We start from the raw sequence: 18,017 nt of genomic DNA on the forward strand, positions 1-18,017 counted from the left end.
AGTTGTCCCTGATGCATGTTCCCCTGGCCAATTACTGTTCATTCTTTAAGGATAAGAGTGCCAAAGTTGATCCCTCTACAAGTCCGCCCCTACCCCCTGTTCCCGCGGCGTCCTCTGCTGCCTCTGCCATCGTGTGACCCTTGTAACTGCATTGTCATTGCATTGCCTGGCGGCTGTTGCTTCGTCTGGAGTTTTGATATGTGGGACCTCATAGGGACCCAGTATGTTGGTGATCTGTTGGTCAGCCTACCCAACCACTGTGTCCGAAGGAAAAACGCCATTGTGGAGTATCACATCTCTTTAGTCCGTCACTGTGAGCTCCTTCAGTCAGGGAGAGAGGGTGACCTGAGCTTGTTCTTGCTCTTCTACCACACAAGCAGAGCCTGCAAACTCACGAGGAAGGTGGTGTATAGGAAATGATTGAAGAGGACGCTCAGCGTCTGATCCTGGCTCCACTCCCTCATGTATAAAATCAGAGTGGGGGACAAAGATAATCTCAAGGGTCCTCACGTACCTCCAGCTTCAGGAATTCTGTGATAGATCCCTCTTTGAGGAAGACACTTAAGTGGGTCTGAAGACACAGAAATAGGTCCAAATTTTGGATCTTTCCTTTATAAACCCCATGGCCGAGGACAAGCCTATCTTCGCCTTAGTTAATCTGTAAATGAATTTATTGTCTGATGTCTGACACAACAGAAGTTAACACTCAAATTATTATAGTAGCTACCGTTGCTCTACTAATTTCTTTGTGATCAGCCTATATTCTCTTGACATAGATCAGAAAACTATATGTAAGCCTAGCTACTTACTACCAAGTATTTCCTAAAAAGTTTTTTAAAAGCCCAGTATAGCCTATCAGATTATGCACTCAGGAGAGACCTCTAAACCCAGAATTCCATAGGCTAACCCGGGGCACTGGGCAGTCTAAGTGAGGTGAAGTGCGTTCAACCTGAACCAATAGGATACGGTGGAAGAACAGCTGCCTATCAAAAGATGTGGCTTATAATCTGTACCTTATAACCAGGTTGGCCTGTGACCTTATATAGGTCATTTAACTTCTGATTTCCTGTTCTCTTGTCTGTAAAAATACAGAGTTGGGGCTCAACCATTTGTAGGTTCTTTCCAGCTATAAAATGTTGTGATTCTGTGAATGCTTAAGTGATCTATGCAGGTGTTTTTGCCATCATTCGCTTTCCTTTTAGGCTGGAAACCCAGGAAAGCTAGGCAATGTGAGTTTCTCTCCCAAGTTTGCGTGTGTGTTCTCAGTCCTTTATCCATGAGCTTGTATTAAACCATGTCACCCACCCCACCCCCATCTTCTGTGGAGCACTGGGTCTTAACCCTTTTCGGTATTAGGTTTTATTGTTGACCCCAGATTCTTGCCTATTTGAATCTTTTTGTGTTTGTTTTCTTATCTGATCTATATTAAGTAAGCAGATCTTCAGTATCTTCACCTCATTTGTGAGTAAATATCCTGACTAGGCCCCAGTGTCCACTATCATCCCTTGATCATTTTCACAGGACCACGGGGGCAGTGAATTCAAGTGCTCACATTCGTTCATTCCTTCAACAGTCTTCACTGAGCTTTCGCCCAGCCCCAAGCCACCCTTTGCCAGGCAGATTATTTTGCTAGAATTCAGCCTGAGTTGTTTAGATGTCACCTTACCCTAGAGCTCAGTTTTCTTGCTATTTGGGGTGGTCCTCGACCTTTTTATGCATCTCAGAAAACTAGAGGCCTTCTCTCTAGAAAATGCCACAGACGTGAGGAGAGGAAAAAAGGGTGTGGCCAGCTAAGGAAAGAGAAGGCCTTGAAAAAGCATTGCTATTCAAAAGGGGAAATAGGCTAATGTGGCTGTCTTGTCAGCTCAGAGAGGAACAGTGATTAAAGGCCAGTTTGGAAAGTCAGATACCCCGGTCTTTGAAGGGCCCTATGTCTGCCAGGTTGCTTAAATTGTACTGCAGAGTTAAGTTGTTGACAACTTTGAGTCACCGCCGATCTTAGCGAATATGAATCTGAGGAAGCCTGTCGGTCTTCTCTTCAGAAAATACACGTACATGCAGATTTCATACAGTTTCATTAGATTCACGAACACTAGCCTCTCCCCCAAGCCCATCCTTGACCACCCCCACCCCCAGGATAGGAACTCCTAAGGTAAGATCTAGGAAGCAATAAATGGTGAGTAATGCATTGTCATTTTTAAAAATTTTAGGTATGACTATTACATAGTAAAGTACACCCATCTTAAGTATACAGCTTCATTAATTTTTATGTGTATAAAAACATGCATATAACCCAAAGTCATGTAGCCGCCACCTACGTCAGAATATAGACTATTTCTGGCACCCCAGCATGCTCTCTCAGGGCCGTTCTCTCCAAGATAACTAGTATTCTGGCTTTTTTCTCCATAGATTAGTTTTACCTGTTTTGGACTTCATACCCGAAATCCTGATCTTTGTGTACCCTGTGGACTGTGAGGTCCGTCTTATTGTTAAATGTAGCATCTTTCCTTTCTCACTGCAGTACGTACTCGGAAGCAGTCAGTTTTACCACAGTGTGAAGACTTCGACTGGGGAGGACCCAAACTCAAGTCAGGAAGTATGGCTAGGAGGTGATTGCCTTTGACCTCTCAAGAGAGAGGGGAGCCCGAACGAGGCTGCAGGGTGGGAGTGAAGAGGAAAGAACAGATCCAAGAACTGTCTAGGAAGGTTCTAATCTATAGAATTTTGTTGAGTACTTGATAATAGAGAATGGGGAAGAAAGCGGACGGTTTTCTAGCTTATAAATAATGGAATATTTGCAGGTGACCTTCATTCTGATACTTCGAATGTTGCAGATCCCAATGAATTCAGTAGGAAGGTGAGAATTAGAGATTAAGACTTTAAGAGTCACCAACTAATGGTGGAATTTTGAAGCACAGGGAGTGAATTTAATTGCCTTGGAGTTGGGTTTAAAGTAGGAAGCAGCTGAGAACAGAGCATTGTGAAGCTGCAAGGCTTAAGGAAGGGTCAACGGAAGAGGGTCTGACGGCAGAGGCTTGGGGAAGTGGGGGAAGCACCAGGAGAAAGGCTTAACAAAGAAGCGAAGCCAAGGGCCAGGTCCACGTCCGAGTCCGAGTCCTTAGATTTGGGAAGAGAGGAGGCTTTGAAGGTACCTAAGGTCAAGGGTTGGGTAGCACCTCTCTTCCTGCCCCTCCTGTAGCTTCGGGTCACATCTGTATCGGTGCCTGTCATCTGCACTGAACTGTGTGGATTCTTAAAGGAGAGGAGCCATGTTCTTCCCATTCCTCATTACTGTCCAAAATCTACCAGAGTCAACCTTTTACATAGTACGTGGTCACTAAATGTCCAGGTTGCACTTGTCTCTGAGACAGCTCTGAATTGGATGACCTTCCCAGATCTAACCGCCTACATCTCCTTGGGGGCTCTCTTGCTCAGGGAGCTCGGACACGGCAGCCAGGCTGAGCTGTGTGCCTGCCTTTTGGCTGGGGACTGAGAGATGGGTTGAAAGCCCAGCTCTGCAGAGCCTCCGGGGCAGTGAGCAGTACCGCTGTCTGGGAACGCCCTCCTCTTCCAGCAAGCTACGTGGCTCTCTTGGTTACATAAGATGTGTGTGTTCTGGCAGGGAAGAGCTGCCTGAGTGAGTGTTTAGCAGAAATGATTTGTGTGGAGTTATTTTGAGACCCCAGGGGAGGGAATGGCAGCCAAACCCTGCAGTATTTTAAACCGCATCACTCATCTACAGAGATTAATACATTACAGAGTCTCAGCCAGAACTCCGGTAAGAGAGAAGTAGGAATGCTAAGGCCCTCTCCAATTTTAAGTGCCGGCTTTCTCAGTGTACACAAGGTGACTTGAGGGGTTTGGACCCAACCTGGTGCCTCGGGGTTCTCCCATACTCCTTTGGCCCTATTCTCCCTGAGGCAGGAATTGGGCGTGCAGCCCTCTTTCTGTGGGGTCGGCCTCAGCTCACTTTGGAGCTGCAGTCTGATTGTGCTCTCCTTCACTGTATAGGGAACAAGTTGGTTTTCTAATAGAGAGGTGAGTCCACTTTTTGTGGCAGCCCAAAAGATGACATCATTTAGGTGATGGAGCTTCTCGTGGTTCCAGGCTGGCTAGGAGAAATCCTTTCTTCCCCTTCCAAAAGCATTCACCTTTTTCTCCTGACTCGGGCATGAACAGCTGTCTGCCAAGGGTGGGTAAATTACAGAATGTAGGATTTTCCAGCTTAGTGACATTAGGGGAAACAGCCTCCATATGAAACACTTCTCTGTTTTTGTTTTTCTCCTGCCTGTTATGCTGTGAAATTTGCCTCCCCACTCCCCACCCTTTTGCTGACAACTGTCCTCTTTGCCATTCAGGAGCTGGTGTCTCCTCCCTGGGATGGCTGTGTGAGATGGAAAGAGCCTTCTTCCTTCCCCCCTGCATCCACAGTTGTAGAGCCAAAGAGCTCCTTGTGCCGGGAAATCTAATTGCCTTCTGACCCCGAGGGATCCTTTTGGGCCAGAGGACATCCAGGCACTTGCTAGACTTTGGAGGGAGGCTCCAGAAAGAAAGAACCCATCCATAACTGTCCATTTTGCTTTATATTTTTAGAAGACCTACAGTTACTTTAATGACAAAAACTATGGAAACAAAAATATACAGTTATATAAAACAGGCAACCACAAAGTATACAGTTTCCCAGAGTCCACAATATTCCCTACAGATAATGTGCACCCTGACGTATTTCTTTTAATTTAGGTGCCTCATCACAAGCCTCATATACCCCAGCACTGGGCACAGTAGGAAGATGTGAGAGGGGCCAAGCACTGCTGGTGGGGATGTGTGCGGGTGGAGGGAGGGAGAGATTTTCCACCACCTGCCCCCCCCCCCCCAGGAGCCAATAACCTAGTCTAAAAGACTTTGTGAAGCTGACGGCGTCTCCTTCCGCTTGTGACACTGGGCGAGTCTGGCTTGATGGGGAATGGGGCCGGGGTGTGGTGGGGAAGAGCAGGGAACACAAGTAAGCAAGAAGGCACAAACAAGCCAGCATCTCGTGAAGCTTTCAGGTTGGTAAAAGGAACTGGCAGACAGCCTAGCACTTTGGACAAGATGTGAAGGGCATGAGACAGAAGGGGTGGCTCCTCTCTCCTTGTCCCTTGGAATGAAACTATATTCTCACGTATGCAGTGCTGGGGACTCCACCCATTGCTGTCTCTGGTCTCTGCCACATCAGACCTCCCACGGAGTGTATGTATGCCCGTTGGTAGGTAGGTACAGCCCCAGTGTCCTTCTCCCTACAAATACAGTTTCTGATCTGGGCCCCCTTACGACAGATGCTGTCACCTGCCTTAGGCTCGGACATGTGAGCTGAGCCCTCATAGAGGGCCACTGTGGTTTCTCCGGTGCTGCCTCCCCACCCCCCCACACACCCTCTTTCCTTGAGTGAGTAAGCACACGCAAGTGGGCACACACTAGACAGGCACACATGTGCCCTTGGTTGTGATGCGCACCAGGAGTCGTCGTCGGGCAGCTTACCTGCCTGTGAGCTGTGTTTGGGAAGTTTAGCACCCACTCCCTCCCTAAACACTCCACCGCCACTTCCTCACCTGTCTTGCCCTTCTTAACAATCATGATTTTTGGCAAGCTTCTCGTCCAGGGACTTGGGCTGTCCTTCAGTTGTGCAATGAGCAGCACACCAGAGCAGCTTTCTTCTTCCTTGAAGACAGGCACAGCCTGATGAGACCAGTTAATATCTCTCATTCGGCTGCAAAAAATCAGGAAGCTTGTCTGTCAGTACCTGGTTTTCTCTCTCGCTGTCCTCCCGTATCTCCCGCTTTTCAACTGAAGCTTTGTATCCCGCATCACAGTTCAAATCCTGGTGCTTTGGTGCCCTGTTGCCACACTGTGACAGGAGCTAAAAAGCCTCAATTAAGTGCAAGCCGTGCTTTCACTGTCCCACTGGCCGCAGTGATGACTGAAATAGTCGTTTCTGCAACGTTGCATCAGTGGAAAGTAAAGGATGCAGAAATCCTGTTCCTTCCCTTGGGTCTCCCAAACAGGGAAAATAATCACTTCAGGAGAACAGTCTTTCCCTAAATTCTGCAAAGTGGATTCTAGGCAGTGGTTTGGATCTGCTGTTCCTTTTTATCCCCGAGAGCCCAGTGAATGAGAGAAGGAAATGAATAGACTGCTTGTCACAACACCACCAGGGTCTCCACAGTGCCTGGGGCTGCTGCTGAGAGACAGAGAATGGAAGTGGGCTGGAATGGAGGCCATGGCAGCAGGCAGTCTTCCACAGGACGGGCTCCGCCTCTCCCACATAGTCCCTTGAGGGCTTCCCTTCTCCCTCAGCCCAGGGATTCCTCCTGCACTAATGGAGTTGTCTGTAGTGTTGCAGCGTCCTGTCTGGAGTAAAAGTCCAAGTCTGCCCAGTCACAGGGAGGGAGGACTGGTATGCAGGCTCTCCACACCCCTCCCTAGGCAGTCCCACAAAGGCAGCAGATTTCACCTCCGAAGATGGCTCTCAACAACAGCACGTGGGAAGGGACATCCCCATTGCACGTGCCCTAGCTTCCCGTCAGAATTTTAATTAAATCAACTTGAAAAATATTTCCTGTTGACGATACCCTTCGTATTACCTGGGCAGAAAGAGGAAAATGAGTAGAAGGCTAAGAAATCAAAACCCATGTCTTGTGAGGACCCGGCAATGTTTAGCCTGGAGAAACTAAGACATGAGGACAAGAGGAACTAGAAGTACTGTCTTCACATATTTGAGGGGCTGTCAAATGGGTAATAGTTGTTTTATATGGTCCCAAGGAAGTGAGCCAGATTTTAGAAGGCCTAGAATGTCAAGATTGTGGAGTTCTGACTTTATAATAGGTGAACTATAGGTGGCCACGGACAGTTTTGAGCAGCATATTATGCGTTAGGAAAATTGACCAGGTAGCTCTGTGTAGGAAGAATCCATATAGGGCAAAATGGAAGGCAGGCAGATAGAAGATTCTTGCCTAACAGAGACAGGAGCCTCAACAAGTAGGGTTATGTTGAGGGTTGAGAGGATTCAGTGGACTGTACAACAGCTGTGGAGTTGAAATCCCTGGAATTGATAAGCAGTAGAAGTCACTGAGTCATGTGAATAAAGCAGAGACAAATCAGAGGTGAGGTTTTCAGACTGGATGGTGGTACCGAAACCGAAAGAGGGGACAAGGGAAGAGGAAGAGGAGTTTAGTTTTAGACATCCTGAGTTTGAGGTATTGGCAGGACCTCCCAGAGGACATGTCTTTGAGCTATTTGGGATTGGGTCTGTGGCTTAGAGGATAGTCTGTGGGTTCTGCAGGATCACAGGGATGGAGAACATGAATAAAGGGTGAGCCTTCTAAGAGATAGTGCAGAGCATAAAAAGAAAGGGGTCCAGGACATAAGGGAGGGCAACAGCAGGAGATGAGACAAGCTGTCCAGAGAGCTAGGACACCAGTCAAGAGAAGCAAAGGGAGGAAAGAGTTATACAGCAGGACCAATGCACCACCAGTGTTGAATACCATGGAAAGATCTAGTAGGGCTCCTACTGAGAAGAGATTATTAGATTTGTGAGTGAGGAGGTTACTTTTCCAAGTAGTTTTAGTAGAAAGATAAAGTCTGAGTACAAAATCATAGGAGCGAAGGCTTTCTGTACAAGGGTATGTTAGTGCAAGTATATTGTCAGGGAGTGGAGAGAAGCCATTGTGGCAAGGAATAAAGAATGGCAACTCTGGAAACTTAAAGTTTAGAGCTTATGGGGTGTAAGTTTTGAGTGGGGAAATCGGAGTCTGGTGGAGGAAAGCGGGAATAAAGGGGAAAGATCACACATATAGAAGAGGAACATTCCTAAGATGAGGTGGAGAGGAAGATCGAGGACATACGCCTGTCATTCATGTCAGCTGCCTCAGCCACTCTCCTTTGAGCCATGTTTCCTTTCCTCTTACCTTCTCTGTTACAGGACTTTAGGCTTTTTTTTAGTATTGTTTTTATTATTTAGGATTTTCTTATGCTGTCACCTATTCTGATGTTCTAGTCTAGGATGCCACAGGGAGGGAACGGTCTTGTTAATCAGTGAGAGTTTTTCCTCCCTTTAAGTTGAACTCTGCCTTGGGTAGGTTTTCTTTTAACCAGCATACAGCTTTCCTTAGAACAGGAGTTGGCAGACTTTTTCCATAAAGGGCCACATAGTAAATGTTTTAGGCTTTCTGGGCCAGATAGTCTCTGTCACAAATATTCAACTCTTCTGTTGTACCATGAAGGAAGCCATAGACAACAAATGAGCGTGGCTATGTTCCAGCAAAATTTCATTTATGGAGACTGAAATTTGAATTTCATGTAATTTTCACATGTCACAAATTTTTTTTTAACCATTCAAAAATGTAAAACTCATTCTTACTTAGCTCATGAGTTGTACAAAAGTAGGCAGCAGGCTGGATTTAGTCTACAGGAAGTTGTCTGCTGACCCCTTTACATTATGCTAACCAAAAAATAAAAATAAAAAATAAAGCCATTCTTCGCCCACAGCCTGGAATTCAAGCTACTTTTCAAGGATAGAATGTATTTATGTGTCAAGATCAGCCTGTGTTCTTGAAGAACCTTAACCTTGCCCTTTCAGAATGGCTTTCTTTTTGCTTTTTTTTATTCAATTTTTGCGTTAGGTTAGTAAGGTAAAGGGCTCTTAGTGAGTGATTCTCTGCTGTCAGAGTTTTATTCATTCCCATTGGTTTGGGGGTCTTAGTATTCCTGACACCAACTGGTTTCTTTTGCTCCAGTTCTGCTAGCCAAGTATACTGATCGCTAGACATTTGGATTTCACTTGCCTGAGGAGAAGCTCAGAACAATTTTCTATGAGTGAAGGCTCAAGAAGGGCAATAGATTGGAAGTATGCTCCACACATCTCAGAAGCATTTTGTTCAAATTACACAACACAGCTTGGTTTAGAAAGTCACTCTAAATTTATTCAAGTAAGTAGCTTTTACATTTGGCTGCCAGGTGTGTGTCAGAATACCTTCTGGAAGCTTGTACTTGCAAGATCCATGTGGGTATTTCCTATGGCGGCTTTCTCCCGACCCAGTGGCTATTCTCTGTCAGCCTGGACAGTATATTCATATTCTCATCTTTCTCTATTAACATGGAATTTAAAAGACCAAGATTAGAATTCTTCAGTGCCAAAAATGAAAGGGAAAAAAAATACATCTAAGTTTTATTTGATTCAAAGATAAAGTTACATGTTTAAAATAAGTCAGAAAAAGCAAAAGTTGAGGTTCTCATAGAAACCAACTCCTCCTCGTTGCTCAGACATGGGGTTTGTGCTTGTTGGGTGCTGTCTCCATGGTGCCACGGTGTTACGTAAAAGCTTGAGCCCTGTTGATTTCTCGTCATTGGAAAGACCATCATGACCCTTGCTCGTGACCTCCAGTGCTTTGTTTTCTATGTAACGTCCATATGAGGTTGTTTTGATCTGGGCACTGAAAAGAAACTCAAGGGGACAATTGGGGGTCGGCACAGTTCTTTCCGACACCCGCTCGTTTCATTCTTCTCCTGGCTGGTGGCGGTACTGCAGCTGCTGCTTATAGCAAACCCAAAACAAATATGTGTATTGGGACGCAGACAGCCTGCCATCTCCAACACAGCCCCCTTCCCAAACAGCCCCAGAGACAGCCTGGCCGGATTGTGCATGGCCACGCTCTTAGGATGCCACAGGGAGGGAACGGTCTTGTTAATCAGTGAGAGTTTTTCCTCTCTTTAAAAATCATTGTTTTCAGATGCTGCTCTGCAGTGGGGAGAATTACAAAAGGTTATTCTGATGCTGGCCCAGTTGTTATCTGCTGCACCAGCTCCATCTGAAATTCTTTTTTCCTTTTGGGAATGATTCTTTGATGTCTAAAGCCAATGATAAATCAAGTTTGGTGAAGCCAGTTCTGCACACTGCCTGGCTGGCCTGAGAGGCAGAAACCTAGCAGAAGGCCTCGAAGCCATCCCGTCTTCCTCTCCTCCTTAGAAGTGGGCAGTGGTTTAGCATTTAACACCCACTCGCCTTAGAGTCCTAGAAATGAGTTACTAGATTTCCTTATGAACTCAACAAGTGTTCTGAATAGGACGTTGTTATAACAGGTTTGTTGCATCTATTTCTGCTAGGTTTGACATCTCTGGCCTTCATTTAGCAAAAACAGTTGTTGAGTATCAGCTGTGTTCCAAATACTGGGGATACACAGAGAACTGGCATTTACTTTACCTCAAATAATCGCAGAGTGGGATCCACCATTAACAGGCTAACAGCAGCTAGAGATTCGACGTGAAAAGGCAGCACTGTCCTAGTGGTATAGCGCCCATGACTTATATCATAGAAACTGAAGACTTGTTTAAAGCCAAGCACTGTAGAGCAGTCCCTCCTTATCCACGGAGGAGTCGTTCCAAGACCCCCAGTGGATGCCTGAAAACCACAATAGAACCCAACCCTATATATACTGTGGTTTTTCCTATACATGTATACCTATGATAAAGTTTAGTTTGTAAATTAGGCACCATAGGAGATTTACAACAGTAATACAGTTGAACAATTACAACAAAATACTGTAATAAAAGTTATGTGAATATCTTATTGTACTGTACTCACGTTTCTTGTGATGATGTAAAATGATAAAATGCCTGCATGATAAGATGAAGTGAAGTAGGGGGAATGACGCAGGCACTGTGACATTCAGGCTACAGTTGACCCTCTGACAGTACGTCCGAAATGGGATCATCTGCTGCTGGACTGCACTGGACCATGGGTAACTGAAACCGCATAGAGTGGAACCATGGATGGTGGGGGGATTACTGTACCTCCTTTCTGTAGATGCCTCCCCTTTACCCCCTTCCTGTCTTCAAAGGAAGCCGCAGTTCCCATCGCATGATGAACACTGGGTCATATTGCTTCTTCTCCCAATTAACTTCAGCTTCTGGTCTTTCAACAAATGCATCAGACATTACCAAATCAGAACAGCCCAATAAAAGTCAACCCTTAACCATTGGAATTATGAACTAAAAACCGCTTCAGTCCCTGCTCTTACTCAGTTCTGATGCCCTGACTACAGTTACCTGAGGAGTTGGACCCCTTTAATTAGGATCCCTTCATTCTTCTTTTATCCCTTCATTCTGATCCCTGAAAGAGCTTTAGCAGTGACATGTTCCAAAATTGGCCCACAAGATGCTGCCTCCCCTGAGGTAACAACATAGCAGTTCAGAGAACAAGGGAGAAAAAAAAGAATTTGAGACCATGCAGAATCCTTGTTTCATTTCTGACCCTTTTAATACAAGTCGAGGCCTCATATCATGTAGAACTAACTCTTAGGAACCAACTGGTCCACCATTTGCCTTGCTCTTTGGGCCATTTTAGAAAATGTAGGACCAGCTGGCCCTAATGCGATGGTTTGCCATTCTCAATTGTTAACAGATTCACTGACAGCATTTGCAATTTGAGGTCTCCAAATTAATTCTGATTTAAAGCTTATGAGAGAGAACTCAGAGCAGGCTTCTGATGCATGAGATAAGTTATGTTTCTGAGAACTAACAGTGTGGTTTGTTATTTTGGTTTTATGTGTATATTCAGGTGGTAACTACATTCCTTAAAATTAGGCAGATGGCCTGTCTGCCTCTGCATTTTGTGCCATTGGCTTAAGAGTTCTGGATTTTGTTCTTGATGCTTAGGGAAGAAATAGCTGTCTAAACATTGTTAACACCAAAGAATTTTTGAAATTGACTTGGACATAGTTCAGTGTTACTTCGCTTAGGCTGCATACAGAGTTTAAGTGTCTTATTCTCTATACATAGTGGAGTTTTAAAATTTGTGTTTTGTTTTTTGGTGGTGGGGGGGAGGATGGTAAGGGAAAGTATAGAAATGGAACTAATTGAATCTGGGGGTAAAAATCTCTGCTGAGAGTCTGTGAATTATAAATTGGCTAGCTGCAGCAGCAGGAACTCAGGCAAAGGTATTGGAGTGCAGTCAGTGTGACAGGAAGCTTATTTTGGTGTTCTTTCTGTGCCTTGCCTTGTCCTTGACGTTTACTCCAGGGGACTGTGTATTTAAAAAGAAAGGAGAGGTGCCTACGGTTTCCATCTGGGAAACTTTTACAGCGTTCTTACCTAGGGTCTTAAAGGCAAAGGACAAAGTTGTCCTGCTAGATGAGATGGTGTAGTCTCCCATCCCTTTCCCAGCTGTCTGTCACCCAGCTGTGTACCCAGCCCGACTTTAGCTGTCAGCCATGGGATGTGGCACATACTAGCAGATAAAGCTAGCATTTGTTCTGAAAGTCCCACCAGGACAGCCATTTTGTCTGGTTCGATCAACAAAAAAATGTGTTAAAATTTCAGAGAGTAGTGTTTAAAGCCGAGATATTTACATTTGAATATTATTCAAGAAATCTTTCCCAAAATGTAGAAGATAAAATAACAGCTCCCTGGTCTGGGCTGCTTTCTCCTAAGCAGAGAAATGGGCTCAGTGGCCACGTTTCAGTTTTAGGATTCAAAAACAGCATTTTCATTTTAATTGGGAACTTATTTATAACCCAGGAGTCATCCCCACACTTAGTTTTTCTGATATTTTGTCCAGATTTTTCTTTCCCCTAATAATTACACCCCCCGTTCTCCAGCTAAGCATTTTCCCTCCTTTCTCGTGTTTACACCTTTCAAATATTTGCAGATTGTTATCTTGTCACCCTCTTAGTCACCGCTTAGCCGAACTGTACAGATTTAGCACCTTTTATCTTTCTTTAAAGGCAGGCCTCCCCGCCCCTGAGTCATTTTCCACTGCTCCCTTGAAATGTGCTCCAGTTTTCTGCATTTCCATGTGGCCACACAGCTTCCTATAGCAGAACACAGGGTCCTAAGTGGGGATGGTTTCCCTCCTTCGTTGTATGGAAACTGAGCATCTCTGCCGTGCTCCATCCTCAGGCCTGGCCGGTACTGCTGGGCAGCGCTGACCTCTCCTTCTCTGTATGTCAGCTGCACTCCCAAGTGTGCTGAGCTGAAGACCGGTGGGGTAAATGGGTGTAGCTGTGCTTGCCGGTTTTTCCTCAAAGTGTTATGTAACCGTTGGAAAATGGATGTGCGGAGTCAGGGATTCTTTCAGCCCCTCTCCTGGTATTTGCATAACATCTACATTAACCCTGACAGTTCATTAGCCATTTCCTTTTCTGGGTATGTACTTCTTTTCAGAAGTATTTTCACCAATACTCACTTACTCAGCATTATTTGAGGCTCTACAGTGCCACTGTGTGCTAGGCAGTGTATTGGATGTTAGAAAGAATAAAATCTCAATACCACAGGACCCAACCGAAGACCCAGTTTAGTTTTAGTTTTATTTGGGTTGCAAATACCAGGTTGTCATGTAGCTTTGCTCATGGCAGCAGTAAGGGGAGAGAGCAGATTTCTGGGAACATCCCTGAAAAATCTAACCAATCCGAGGTAAGGTCCAGTGTCTCAACTCTTGGCACCCGGAAGCTGACTAGCTCTGCGGTGGCCCTAGGCCCTCCACAGTAGGACTCCGGTGGCAGTGCTCCAGTGTGGACGCTAGTTGGTCCCCTCTGCTTACCGCCTCCTTCCTCAGGCTCCTGATGGGCTTATGTTTTGCACACTGCTGGGTTCAGATTCCAGAAAGAGAATCTTTTTGGCTCACCCGTTATCTCCCATTTCTCTTTGGACAGAGCTCTTTTCCCTCTGCCAGGCCGACTGTAGATTGGCTACCTCGAATCACGTGCAGCAGCAACTCTCCCTCTCTCCCCCAGCCCCCTGTCAGTCCCACCTTCAGCTTTGACCTCCATCTCCAATTTGTGGTGAGGAGAGGACAGAGGCCAGAGTCAAGGGCTAGAGGACATAGGCCTGATGCCTCAGCAGTGGACTTGGCATGGTGAGCCTCATGATTGACTTGTCCAGTACGTTCTACCAACAGTCTCCCAGACACACATGCATCTGTCTACCATAGTCCTAGTAGCACGTTATTTCTTAGCATTCTGCAACCTGTAGTTTTAATAGTAAATTCAATCACCAATCACAGGCCTTAGGCAATGGTAGAGGAATAGAATGTTTTTGTGCTGGTAATTAAGCTTTATTGGCTCAAAGTCCTCTTTTGCATCGCTGAGTGCTCGCTCGGCTTCCAGCTTCCTAACCCAGAGTAGGCACTGATGTGTGTGTGTGAGATGGAGGGAGGGAGAAGTCTACTGAGTGAACTCTGAGGCATTTTGATGTATCCTAAGTAGGCGGAAGGCAAAGATCGCGTCTGCGCACCTCCTGTGCCCTCGCCTCGCTCGCATCCGATGCGGTGGTGAGCACGCCGGACATGAAGTAAGCACCGTTGACTAATGCTTCCAGTTGGTTTTTGTTTCCACTAGAGTTTTGTTTCCTTTAGTTAATGCCTGGTCTCTTGTTTGCTGGACAAAGTGTCATTGGGAAGCTGTCACTTCTAGCCAAGGCAGACTTGCCACACTTCCCTTTAGCTCCCAATAAAGGAAAAAGCAAACACACTTTGAGTCCAGAGGCTTAATTATCATAAAACTCAACGTACAATGTAAAATATTCAGAGCGATACATGACTCTCACGTAGCCATCAGTAGAATCTCTTATGGCGCCACTATCGTATCATCAAGAAGTTGTACTTCTTGTTCCAAAGCTGACTGACCAAAGTGTTTGTGTTAATTGACCTAGTTAGTCAATGTCTCTGAGTGTATAATTTCTTTTTAATAGAATGCTTTATAGTCCAGCATTTTACATTTGAAAGGGGGCACCCTGAACTCCAGGAGTCAAGCCTTGGGTGAGAAATCTCAAAAGGGCATAACCGAAATTGTAGGATGTTATCACCAGGGGAGACTTCGGAGTTCCTTTATTTTATAGACAGAGGCCATGAGGCCCAGAAAGGTTTCATACTTCGTCGCTAGCAGAGCAGAAACCAGAACCATGATGTGCTAACAGCTAGTGATGCCCTTTCCTTCCTAAACCATATGAAGTCAGGCGCATCCTCTTTTTTAAGTCGTCTTGGGCAACCATCATATCCCAGAAAGCATAAAAAAGGTACGAAAAATAATGGGTTTTTAGCTCTAAGCAGATAGGTCTGTAGGGCTTTCAAGAGGTCAAGGAGCCAGATGGATTAGGAGGGAGGGTGTGTGTCTTATCTGCTCTTCATGGACCTCAGCTGAAAAGCCCCACAGGGTACAGCAGCTCTTCATCCTGGCACGCCCCATAGTGGGGAAGGAAAATGGTTAAGAATGTGTGGGATTTTTTATTGTAATTTTTTTTAAACAAAATGTTTTTGTTTTTTGAACGGCTTGTAAGTGTCAGGAGGAAGTTTGGCAGTTACCCTGCCCCTGTGGCATTCGAAGCACAGCAGAGTTTGTACGTCCTTGTCGGCAGACAGCGCTGCCCCCGTGCGCTCTCAGAAAAGACAGCTATTAGTGGTAATTTGCACGATTCAGAATTACGGGCACTTTCTTACCTGGCTAGGGAGAGCTGCTGGAACTCCAGTGATCTCTCACTTCATATTTACAGTCTTGGGAGCTCCCCATTGCTGCATGCCAGCCTGCACTGAGCTGCGGCCTGGCATTTGCTTTCTGAGAGCCCAACTTTCTTCCCCTTGATCTGTTTTCTCTAATTTCCCTCTTTTTTCTTTTCTTTTTTCTTCTCTTCTCTCTCCTCTCTCCTCTCTTCTCTCTTCTCCGTATTGGTAGCAGAGCAGCACACCAGGGACACCAGCCCAGTAGTGCAGTCTTTGTTTGAATAGAGGTGCAGCGGGGACTGCGTTGACTTGCCGGCCGGGCTCTTGGGGACGGCAGGCCGAGCAGAGCACCTCCCGCTGACAGCGCGCGTCTTCCTTCACCTGCTCTTCAGCAGGAACAGCTGTCCTCCTGGCTTTAGTTGCTGACACTTGTTAGCTTTCCTCTCTTAGTGGGCAGCGTATTTCTTGCCGTTTCCTAATCCCTTGGGACGCAAAAGCAAGTCCAGAAGCTGATAAAAAAGCGCTCAGTGTAGCCTTTGAACTCTCTAAGAGGGCCATCAGGGCCCTCCCAGGCTTCTGTCTTCACACGTTAAGTTAGTCTACACCAGTGTCAAGCTGAGGGCCTTGACCCACTGGAGTTTTAATTCAATGTCATAACCATTTTTTTTCTCTTTAATGAAATAGAGTGGAAGAGATACAGAGCATATCACATGTAGTCAAGATTAACCATTGTTTTGTGGAAACTTTGTTATATGTAAGTTACATACCCGTATGTAAATGTATATATGGATCATAATAAAATTAAAGGTTTGAAAACACTCAGCTACACAGTTCTTTCTCTGTAGAAGTACATTCTGCCTCTCCCTGCTCAGGCTCTGTTTTGGCATCCTTCCTAGTGCAGCATTGCCCCTCTTCCCCCGCCACCTAGCAGTTCCCTTGCTCCTGAGCATGGAAGGTGCTACCACGGGTGGCCCCAGTTCCCCACCCTTCCACTGGACGTCCAAACACCCTGCTCACCTGCTCAACAAGACATGGAGGACCCCAGGCCCCAGACTCCTACCTTGTCTCCATTATAGGTTATAACGCCCTCTAGTTGTTGAACTCCAAAACTGGACTTTTTCTCAGTGGCTTTAGCGATTGACAGTCTAGGGTTCTGATAGACCACTTAGTGGCTTTGTGATTTCGGACCTTATGTCTATTTATATAGAGACAGTACTCAATTTTACACCTCTTTTTTCCCCTTAGCACTCATACCCAGGTTCCTACTCCCATTGGATGTATTTTTAACATGCAACCTCTCCCTGTCTGTCCTGAGCTGAGATGTGACAGTTTTGGCTAAGATTTTTGAAAAAGGGGCTCTCAAGCAACTTTTCTGTTCCCTCTCCTTTCTCGGAGTCTACACGGAGTGGTCGGTTTTTGGTCACCACAGGCCCAAAGGCCTCTCTCCTGAAAGACATTTTGAATCCATTTCAGCTTGATTTGTTTAACTCCCTGGGCTTCTTGAGCCATCTTGTTTTCTGGATTTAATCACTTTGTGGTCTCCCAGGATTCAGAGAGAGCTACTGGGACCTCAAGATTTCTTGAGATTTCTGGATACCAAGATCGTGACAGCACAGTAGAGTGGATACGTCTGTTCAACCAGTGAAACTCAGAAATCTTCTGTGCCCTTTTTTATGAAAAGTCTTTTGCCCAATTCCTGCTGCCCAGTCAGTTGTCCCAGCTTCCTCCTGGTTCTAGTCCCCAGTTCATAACCACCCCACCAACAGCACCCAGCCCAGCCCAGCCCCACCCAGATGGCTGCTAAAGGTCAGACACAAACTGGAAACTTATTTTAGTGGTACTCTTATTTTGCAGCAATGCTTTATCTGTGGGTATGTGGCCAAAAAGTTCAATAATATTGTTTATTTTTTTCTCTCTGACTATTCTGTTCTTGCTTAGTTTGCAGATATGAAATGAAAAGTGTTTTTGGCTGTCGATGTTGTAGAAATCATGGGCTGTCTTTCATTCAGTTTTACTCTGGCCCCATCTCTCCCTTCAAGGTTAATCTCAGGCTCTTTGGCTCTGAGTTTATTGCTCTCTTTTACAAAAATCGGTTCCACTTCTCCCATGCAGCCTGGCATTGAAGTGCCCAGAATGAGGCAGCCCTGGTGATCTTCTTGCCCATGGGACACTTGGGCAGGGCCTTCTGCTGTCCCATGCGCGCATCAGTGGGAGAATGGCCCTGGTCACCAGCCCGAGCTGCTGGCCTGCTGCAGTTGCTGCCCTGCTGCTGCTCTCCCTCTCTGCTCTTTCGTTTGATGTGATGTATTCCTTTTGTGAGGCCTTGAGGCTTGGAAAGAAGGCTCTGTTCTTGAGCTTCTGAAAACCCAAGGTATAAACTATTCCCTTTCCTCTGAGCTTCATGACCTTGAATCCGTGCTGTGGCCAGAAACATGAGCAGCCAGCTGGCTTCATCCAGAAGAGATGTATATTCTGTCCCAGCAGCGGTGGCCCCTCTTTGCCCAAAGGCTCCCTGGTAGGTGTTTGCTGTAGCCTCGACACCCTGTGCCAGATG

General features: G+C 45.9%; 1 protein-coding gene and 1 long non-coding RNA gene across 2 annotated transcripts in view; one reads left to right on the forward strand and one right to left on the reverse strand.

Annotated features, from left to right (window-relative positions):
* Positions 1-16,445, reverse strand: part of LOC130542063 (uncharacterized) — a 28,192-nt gene extending 11,747 nt beyond the window's left edge. The window contains exon 1 of the long non-coding RNA XR_008956351.1: positions 5,589-16,445. This is a non-coding gene — a long non-coding RNA (uncharacterized LOC130542063). The remainder of the gene's footprint in view (positions 1-5,588) is intronic.
* SND1 (staphylococcal nuclease and tudor domain containing 1) overlaps positions 1-18,017 on the forward strand; it is a 405,871-nt gene that overhangs the window by 290,434 nt on the left and 97,420 nt on the right. The gene's annotated exons all lie outside the window — the stretch shown is intronic.

Source organism: Ursus arctos, unplaced genomic scaffold (genome assembly GCF_023065955.2).
Source record: "Ursus arctos isolate Adak ecotype North America unplaced genomic scaffold, UrsArc2.0 scaffold_3, whole genome shotgun sequence".
NCBI classification, from domain to species: Eukaryota; Metazoa; Chordata; class Mammalia; order Carnivora; family Ursidae; genus Ursus; species Ursus arctos.